The following is an 11,291-nucleotide window of genomic DNA, read 5'->3' on the forward strand; positions in this document are numbered from 1 at the left end:
TAAAATTACAAAAAAAAATTTCTCTTTTTTTTTTAAAAAATACAAGTCAATTTAATTTTTTTAAAAAAATAAACTTCGCCATCCATAAAAAATATGTACTATTGTTGATAAAGTATATTTTAATAAAACTTCAAAATAAAATTGAATATTTGTATTGGTATTTTTAAAAAAGTGGCTTTTGCACAAATAACCTATATTATAAGACCAAGTAAAAAAAAAAGTTTATCTTTTTTAAAATTTTAAAAATGGCCTTTTTAATATTTAGATTATAATTCATTTATAAAATTACCCTTTTTAATATCAACCTTTTTATAGATACTAAGAGATTCAAAAACACAAGAAATCTCTTAAATGAGAGAGACAAATGCGAGAGAAAAGACGGAACTTGACGTGAGAGAGATAAATGTGAAATAGTAAAGTAGTGTGAATGAGCCATAGTTATGATGATGAGAGACAAATGCAAGGTGAAATACATCAACAATACTCGACGAAACAGACCACACTGGCGGGAAAATGAAGCTACAGATTCATAATTTTTTATTTTATTAATTTGGGTATTTGATTCTCTATGATAAGCTAAGAGTTCAATTTTTTTTGTGAATTATGTTTGATCTATTTTGGGCAAATGATAATGTGTTTTTCCTGTTACAGATATGCGATATTACTTCATTAATATACAACTGTATATCAATTATAAACAAGTTTATGTCTGATTATATGGTTATGTTGATTTATGATAGTATATCAGTGATATACTATTATATATCACTGATATATAAACCATATCAACGAAAACTTACTAATTAATTTATCATTGATATACAGTGTAGTATTGCCGATCAACAATGGAGTTTCCTCTTCAATGTCTAATATCCTCTTCGTAATATTTAGGAAAAACGGAAAGGAAGAGGGAAGAAAAGCTCTGCAATGAATATGATGATCCAAGCAAATCAAATCAAAAATTTTGGTGAAAAAAAAAGCACTATATGAAAGATGAATATGATGATCCAGAAAAATCAAATCAAAAAATCTTATGAAGAAAATACCCAGAGATGATAAATAAAAAATGAAGCAAGCACAATATGATTTTTGATGATAAAATGAAAAGATCTAGTCAGTTAAAGATTAGTTAAATCAGATATATTCTATTTTAATAATAAATTTATTCTAAGGATAAAAAAACACATCTAATTAATTTTATAAATGGGTCATATTCTAAAATATTAAAAAACCTCATTTATAATTTATGAGAGTTGTATTTTTTGAGACTATTGAGCTAATTTTCTCTTTAAAAATTATAATTTGTTTTTAAATATCCATATTATAGAGTACTTGGTGAATGTTGATTTTCCCCTTTTTAGTTGCACCATAATTGATAGAGACATTAAGTTTTGTATTTGTGGAGATACCCCAAAAAAAAAAATGGTTACCAACTTTATAAATTTTAATATTTTCAGTTTTAGGTTTCTATGGAATCCAGCTCGACGGATCTGGCAACTTTCCACGAAGATAATAATATTAATAAAGCACTTTTGGCCACAAATGAAATCATTAGACCTTTTTTGTAGTGCTTTCGTATCACTGAATAGAAAATTTGATAATCGGATCCACCATTTAATAATATGAGATATTAACATTGAGAGCTTTAAGAAATAAATGATCGTATTGTACCAGATCAGCAAACTTAACAATTACTTACCTTCTATCCCATTTATAAATTTTTCTAAATAAATTTTATTAGAAAATCAAGGAAAATCTCAAAAAATTATTATTTTATCTAAAATTTAAATAAGTTCTTAACTTTACATCTATTATATATATATATATATATATATGCATACTTTTTTATCTTAATTTATAAGATACTTTTAAAAGTAATTTGGTGATTGAAAATATAAGTTACTTTAATGAAAATAAAGTTTTAATTAGAATAATTTCAATATTTTTATTCCATTGCTTGGTATCATGACAAACCTAGGATATTTTTACCTTTCACCTAAACTAATTCAAACCTTGGCTGCTTGGGACCATTATTACCAACGGTGGCCTCACGTGTTACTTGAGAATTCCTTTAATATATTTATTTAACATGACATCACATATTGGGATTCGAACTCAAAACTTTAGAATAAGCTGATTCAACTACCTTAGCCAAATGAATCAAGCTTATTTATTTCAATATTACCCTTCCCTCTTCATTATATTTTTTATGTCTATTTAATGTTTCACAAATAAAGTTTTATTAAATAAAAAATTAAAAATTTATATTTATATGCTTTAAGAAGATAAATATTATAAAGTATATTTAATAAACTTTATTAATATGTATAATTTTATCAAAAAATTATCTTATAAATGTGATAGAGAGAGTAGTTTATCTCGCATACATTTAATGGAGAGTAAAAAAATAAATTTGTAATGAAAATTTAATTACATGACTTACAAATAATATTTAAAAAAATTTCCTCTATTTTATAAATAAAATCAAAGGGAATAAATCAGATTAGGTTGAATGTATCTGAAGGATAACTTATGACTCATAAATAATGATACCATCTATTGTAGAAGATCACATCAATGTTATATAATCCTCTCAAATTGCCATCAATATATAATTCTCTCAAATTAAGACACTAATGAATTCATGCATGAACTTGCCAAACAAAATATCAAGTAATACATGCAATCACAAGCATAGCATACACTCCTCAAGTTTTATTTATAGAACAAAAAGTGAAGACTAATTTTAATCCTATTTATAGGGTATTTTATTATTTTTTATATTCATATTTACTTTTTTATCCTTATTAAATGCTGAAAAAATTATTAAAAATAATTATTCTTGTTTTTATTAGAGATAGAAAAGGAAATTTATTAAATTTTAAGATTGAGTTAATGAGATTTAATATTTTTCTTAGTATTAATGAAATATGTTAGAAGTGATTTATAAATATGATCGAAAGAAATAAGCCTTTAATTAATTAACTAATGCATTCAAATTGAGTTATATACAGCAATGTTTTGAAAACCAGTCCAACCACCACCCGCTAATCAAAATGGCCTGATCCAACCAGTTGAACCGGATTGACTTGAGTTGATCAAGCCAATTTTGAGAAAACCAGATTTGATCTGAAAACTAGAGCGGGTCAACCCAATTCAAAGCCAAAAAAAATTAGAATAAGTCACTCATATTCACATTTTTCCTTTTTTAATATCTAATTTTCTTCTATCTTCTCTTATCTCATTTTTGATCTCTCCTTCATGGCCTAGGCTCAATCTCTGACCTTTCCTCCGGCTCTGGTGATCCAGCCTTTGGCATCGAGATCTGAAACTTGTGAGTCACAACATGATGGCGTGTCTCCAGCTCCAGCATTTTGCTTTGAGATCATGAACTTGTATCGATATACCTCTACCTCTAGCTCCAACAGTCCAAGCGTCTAGCCTTTGGCATCAAGATCCTTAACACTATCAACAAATTAATGTTTTGTTCATATATTTGTGTGTATAAATATTATTTTTATTAAATTTTTATTTCACCGATTCGACCATCAGTCTAACCGATTAAACCATAAAAATTGTGACCTGTTACTCTTTTTGGTTCGACGCCCGGTTCGAGTTTCAAAATATTGATATATAGTAATGATAATGATAAGGTTAGGAAACTTTAATTTGTGGCACAAACACAATTATAAATAGAGTGTTAATCAGGCATTTCAAATTTCTCATTTTGTTGGAGAGGATCATGCATGGATTAACTATATAAACATATACATATACATATATACATACATACATACATACATATATATTTGCCTTTACATATGTCACTTAATTAATTTGGATACAGACAAACTTTCATTTTCACTACAAAAAAATTGACTTTCAACAGCAATAAAAAGTCACCACATTGTCACTGCGAGAGCTTTTATCACTGATTCTATTTTCAACGACAATAAAAGTTGCCACAAAAAGTTGAGAATCAAAGGTGATAAATGTTGTCGCAAAAAAAAATTATTTCCATAAAAAAATAGTCGCCACTAAAAGTTGAGAATCAGCGACGATATTTATCACCGTAGAAACTATCAATCAATGGTGACTTTTTTATCGTCGCTAAAAAGTAATGTTAGTTTTACCTAACTTGTGGCGCCAAGTCACCCCTCCACATGGAGCCGCCACCTCACGCCACGTGGCGCCCATCTCACCCCATGTCATCATGTCACCATTTTATATTTTCATTTCACAAGTTGCCTCGTCTAAGGTTCGAAGCCATGACTTCTTCCTTTTATGTCCTACCATTTTGCCACTAAGCTGGAATGAATCTGCAGTTTATTATATAATTATATATATTATTATTAAACTATACAAACACACACACATATTAAATATTAAATATTATAAAATATCATTACTATCATTAAATACTTCAATTTAATTCTTTTAATTTATTAAAATTGCAAATTATATTATTTATTTGTCTAAAGTAAACTATAAATATAGTTGATACAATATCATTTGTATTATTTATTTTAATTTTTTTTTACTTCTTGAGGTTATTATATTATTTATTTTAGTATTTATATTTATAATTATAATACAAAAAATATCTAAGAATAAATAGTAAAAACATAGATGATTATAAATTAGTTCATAATTATTTATTTTTCTAGCTATTTTTATTTAAAATTTTAATTTTAATTTTAATTAACAATAACTCTTAAGTAACATAATTGGTTTTTTTTTTACATTACACTTTAATTTTTTAATTATTTTTTATTTTTACGTTATAATTTTTTAAAAAAATTATACACTATATTATCTTTTTTTTACATTTATGTCTCAAGATAGCATCAAACAAAAAAAAATCATATAGCATCACATAAATAGATATATTTCATATATTGTAAAATTTAAAAGTGAAAATTTTAAAATATCTCATTTTTGTTCTTTTTATATTTCTCTTTCCTATCATTAGCCATCAAACTAGGAACATCTAAACTGATATCAAGTTATAAAGTTACTAGTATTAAATATAGAATTTGAATTAAACAATTAGATTAGATGAAATATCATTCTATAAATGAATAAATTTGACTATCACATGTCTAATTATTATAAACAAGTAGTTTTATACTTTAAAATATCAATTTAATCATAAAATATTTAAAAATAGAGACTCATTACCACATTATATGCGTTCCAAATTAAAAAGAAATCAAACATTAGATTTTTGAATGAATTTATCACTTCACATAGGGGTATGCATTAATCAATTCAGTTAGATTTGGTGTTAATTGACCAAAATTAATTAATCAAATTAGCCTAAATAGTTGAATTGAATTAAACCAAACATTACTTGATAACAAAAATTGACGTAAAATAATATGGTTTGGTTTAATTCTTTACTCTAACTCATTAGCATTACCTTAATCTTATCTTAAAATAATTTTATTATTTTAAAGTTACAATTTAACCATAAAATATATTAAATGAAAACTCATTATGTTATTTTATATATTTATTATAAAATTAGAATAATACAACAAAATCAATGTCTTAAAAAGTTAAATATTAGATTAAAAAAATAAAAAATTATAATGAAAATACAAAATTAAACTTTTAGCAGCAACATTCTCACTTTTTACAATGACTCTAAAAAGTTGCCGTTGATTGTCAACTTTTAGCGGTGACTTATATGTCACTATTGAAACTTATAACATATTTTTTACAACATAAGTTTTTAAGAAATTATAATATATTTTAAAATATGTTAACAATCAGGAACAACTCTTTAAAGTGGCCATTGATTGTTAACTTTTAGTGGCGACTTATATGTCATTGCTGAAATGTAGACCTTCGGCGATGACATACACTTGTCGCCTTTAAAAGTTTGACAATCATAGTCACCGTTGATTGTCAGACTTTCACGGCAACAAGTGCATGTCACCATGTTGTCATCATAGATTGTTCATTTTCAACGTCGAATTTTTAGAGTCACGCTGAAAGTTTTTTTTTTTTGTAGTGTTTGTGTTTGAAAGTTTTTTAAAAAAATAACAGCAAAAAAATATGAAAAAATGACAAAAAAATTCATTTAAATTATCTAAATGACATATTGGTCCCACGAAATGGCATAATTTCCCTAGAGTCCCATGAGATTTTTTTGTCATTAGGAAATTAAAAAAATGACCAAATTGCCCTTCAATAAAACAAAATTCCCAAGCCTCAATAGGCGTGCATTCTTCTGCTTCATCATCACACTGATTTGGGGAAGGCATTCTTTGTCAGGGATAGTACGGGTGCTAACATCGCACACCATATGGTGATTCAGGTTGGTTTAGAAAAGCCATCAAACCTGACACTGAAAGCTTTAATTTTGGTGCAACTTTTTTCTGGGGTGAGGAACTAATAGAGTTCGAACGGAATCAAGCCATGTATCTGGCAAAGTGGATCGTCTATGGAAGTTTCTTTGTCCAAGTGCGTTAGGGGGCGACGATTCGTTGGTTAACCCGAAGAAGGATCCAAACTTGGGAAAGCTAGACTGTAAGAGAGTGCTAGTGCATATTACAAAGGAAGATTTGACGAGGGACATGGGCTTGAATTATAGAAAATGGTTGGAGTTTTAGGAGATGTGGATGTGTTAGAGACGGAAGGGGAAAACCATGTGTTTCATTTGTTGAAGCCATGATGATTTAGTCAATTTACAGAGAGTACTAATAAATTACAATTTTTTGTTGTATTATTGCGAATTTAGAGACAAAAGTTGTTAATATAAGAATAAAAGTTGTGAATGGAAAATTGCGAATTTTTAACACCTGATGCATATCAGGACCTGCAAATGCCAAGTTGCAAATGGCTATTGAATTGTTGTGAATTTAGAAATAAAAATTGTTAATATAAGAATAAATGTTATGAATAAAAATTTATGAAATTTCAACACCTGATGTATATCAGAACCTGCAAATATGGAGTTGCGAATGGCTATTGAATTGTTGCGAATTTAGAAATAAAAACTGTTAATGTAGGAATAAAAGTTGTAAATGAAGAGTTGCAAATTTTCAACACTTGATGTATATCAGGACTTACAAATCAAGACTTGTGAATGGCTATTGAATTGGTATCAATTTAGAAATAAAAGTTATTAATATAAATATAAAAGTTGTGAACGAAAAGTTATAAATTTTTTAATTTGAATAAAAAGCAAAAGTGTCATTTTTTATAATTTCCTAATGATAAAAATATCTCTTAAAATATTAGAGAAATTATGTTATTTTATGAAATTAATATGTCATTTGGATAATTCAAAGGGAATTTTATGTCATTTTCTCAAAAACTATACAATGAAACGAAGAAAAGTACAAAGATTGTCAATTTGTCATAGTGTCGCATCAATCCACGTTCTAATGTACATCAATTTTTCTTTTTTTATAATATGAGAAATTTATTAGCAATGTTTTCCACTTTTTTTAACCAAATTTTGTGTCATGAGTCTAGTTTAGTGACAACTCACAACCCAAGCTCTCAACAAATGTTTTGTCTTCCACATGCAGGATTCCAACTCTCTCTCCCTCTCCCTCTCTCTATTGATATATACGAGTCCCTTGTCTTGTCATCATTACAACTCATGAAATTTCATATTATATTTCCCCGGCCAATTATGCCTGGATCAGGATTAATTAATGATAAAAACTGATTCAAAAGCTAATATCGAGATAGATACAGAGAATAATTGTTTAATAAATTTATATAATAACTACTTCCTTCATTAAAAAATATAAAATATTTTTAATTAAATTTCACCCTCAATAAAATAATTACCTACTTATAAATTAATCCTATCTTTTTATATTTACTTTTATTAAACATCCTATAATAAATAAAAGTCATTCATCAATAGAGGTACTTTTAAAAAAGATAATAATTATACCTTAAAAAATTTAAAATGCTTTACAATTTTTAATATCCAACTTCACAAAAAATACATTACATTTTTTAATGGAGGAGTTTAGACATGGTACGATTTACAGGAACATTAATTTATATATTGTTTAAAAAAATAGAAGAGACAAGAGTAAAAGTTAAATTTTATTTTTTTAAAAAAAAGCAAGACAAGTAAAAATAACTATATTTTAATTCATTTAGCAACGGATATTAACTATATTTTTTTATCTCTAGTACAACATAAGAAATTTTTTATCCAATCAAACTTAAATCAAGATATGTGTTAACCTTATATATATAATATACTTTTATCCAATCAAATTAAGACATGTAAATTTTAAAATGTTAATAATATTAATAAAAAAATTTTATTATAAAATAAATAATCTATAATAGATACACATATATTGATTTAATTGAAATAAGCACCTTAAGTATATAAGGCTAAGTGTATAAGTTTTTTTATTTTTAATATCCAATCCTTCAAAAAATATCTTATATTTGTTAAATACAATTAAATTTTTAAAATTAAAACATAAAATATAATTTTAATTTTAATTGATATTATTAAAAATTATTTTTTAAAACAATTTTAATTTACAAAAAAAATAAAAAATTGCATCTGCCAGTCCGATGCAAATTACAAAGGATGGGAGATTCTTTCAATTGTTCATCACTAATGCTCACACACACCAATGACACACCTTCTATCTTCATATCAAGCCACGGTCCTCATTAAGTATGCATATATTATACAGAGAATGACACATTAACGTTTCCATCCCACGTTCTTTCATAATCAGAATAGCAGCATAAATTGATATTTGATAGTAAACAGGGAAAATAATAACAAAATTCCTTTGAAATATATAAATAATAATTTAATTTTTTAAAATGTCATAATTCTCCTGAAGTTCTTAAAATTTTTTTGATCATTAATAAATTTATATAAATTATCAAATTGCCTTATTGAAAATAAATGATTCACAATTTCCTTCTTATATTTGCAACTTTCCTTCTTAAATTCACAATAATGCAACAACAAATCACAACTTTGTATGTTAAATTCCTTATTTGTTATTGCATTATTACGAACATAAGAAAGAAAGTTGTGGATCATTTACTTTCAACAAGGGCAATTTGATAATTTATATAAATTCATTAATAACAGAAAAGTTTCTAGGGACTTCAGGAAAATTATGATATTTTGAGAGATTAAATTATCATTTATATATTTCGGAGGGATTTTTTTGTCATTTTTCCTAGTAAATATTATCACATATATCAACTACTCCCTCTAATCCAAAATATAAGTATTTTCTTTCAACTAATTTTGATTCAAAATATAAACAACTTGGTATATATAATTTTTTTATTTTAACCCTCATATTTATTAACATAAATTTTTGTGTAAAGATGAATTTAAGCAGGCATGGGGGTACTTGCTCCCCCCCAAACATTTTTTACTTCCTTTATACTTGGTTTAAAATTTTCCTTGCAAAAAATGGTAAAACTACTTGTAGCACCTCATATTTTATAAAATTTGAAATTTTGCCCCCATACATTTCACTCTAGATCCATCCCTGTCATTGTATATATTTCTCTCTCACTCCTCATAAAATACATTAGTAATTGAAATTAAGGGTGAAAAGGGCATACAATAATATTTTTATGAGAATAAGGACTTTAGTGATATGCGAATTTTTCTTAAAAACTATTTATGTTTTGGACCTGATGAAGTATTTTTCATTTGCTCTAGTCTCAAATATAAATCACAACTACCAACACAACAATTAAAAAAATGGCTAGTTAGTTCAACCAATTAAATTTATACTCTTTAAGTTCAACGAAGTGTTAAATTGTTTGTCTCATTTGTTCTTTTTTCTCATTTCTAGATGGTCACTCTCTTACTTCTTAATAAATGATATCAAAGTATCTAGAATCTATAATTACTCATGACTCTTAAAATGAGATTGGAACTGGCCATGGCTGAGTCCACAGGACTTTTTTGTGCCCCGCACTATTTGAAATCCAAAAAATTTGTTGGCTCCTGTATTGCATGAGTTTGTGAAAATTTTGATAATATGAGGAGCTTATAAACTCATTTCAAATGAAATTGTTAGGTTGTTTAGATATGAATGGACTTGAGTTAATATAGGAAGTCTTATAACAAGTTGGTTTTATAATCCATAAAATATAATAAAGTGAAAAGACCTATGAACTTAAGTTTTAAAGTTTTGAATTAAAAATATGGTATCATTCCACGATTCTCCATCCATATATTCTTTTAATCAAATTAAATGGTTAAAGTCCCTATATAGTAAATTGAATTTATTTTTGATGTCTTCTCCAATTTCTCTCTTAATTTTTTAATCCCAAAGTTTAATAAGGTATTTAAATCTTTCATTAAAAGAAAAATAACTTATATTTCAAATCAAGAAAAATCTCCCATAAATGACTTAAATTAGTACAATGGCATGGCTCATAATTATTTGTATCATAACTATAATTGGAATATTCTTAAGTGTATGTCCGAGATATTTTTTTTCAAATAATTTTGGAACAAGAAATGAGAGTTTGCATTCACATTGTTCCAAATAGTTAAGGAACCTGACATCAATAAAAATATGTATACATACAAAAATGGAGCTTGATCTAAAAAAAAATTGTGAAATCATGTGCAAAAAAAAATGTCATCGAAAAGATTCCAACTTGAAATAATTGGGGGCCCTCCAATCATTGATTCAATCAGTTTGACTTTTTTATTGAAAGCCAAAACAGGATATAATTAAGCCAAAAATCAAATAATTAAAACATATAGTTAAACAATGCATTTAATTTCCTCTTCAAGAAATTTCACGAATTTTTCACTGAGTTAACAGTGAGAGAGCAAGTCGATGCTATATATCATAATTATCGATGATAACTTTCAAATTATATATATATATATATATGCTTCATGCAGTCAAATAAGTACTAAAATCTAAGATGATTTAGGGCTAATTTATTTAAAATTAAAAATGATTTTAATTAAGCTAAATGTAAGGAAGTTGTTTGAAGCATCAAGGAACCTTAAGCTAAACATGAGAGATGTGTTGGAAAAAAAAAGTTTTCAACTTATTGTAATAAGCTATCTAAAATATCTTATCAAAATAAGTTGAAAATAGATTTTCTTTCAACAAAACCTTTATGATTAGCTTAAGATTCTTCGAACAATTCTCAGGTGCTTCCAACAACTTCTTCATGTGTAATTTAACGGAAATCAATTTTTTAAAAGTTAAAAGTAAAAAATGTCCTGAAACTTTTTTGCGTAGGGCACCTAATATCAAACCAAATCACAATATGTGAATCTTAAT

Source organism: Prosopis cineraria, unplaced genomic scaffold, assembly GCF_029017545.1.
Source record: "Prosopis cineraria cultivar Desert tree isolate PC_DT_omini unplaced genomic scaffold, ASM2901754v1 PC6, whole genome shotgun sequence".
Classification (NCBI taxonomy): Eukaryota; Viridiplantae; Streptophyta; class Magnoliopsida; order Fabales; family Fabaceae; genus Prosopis; species Prosopis cineraria.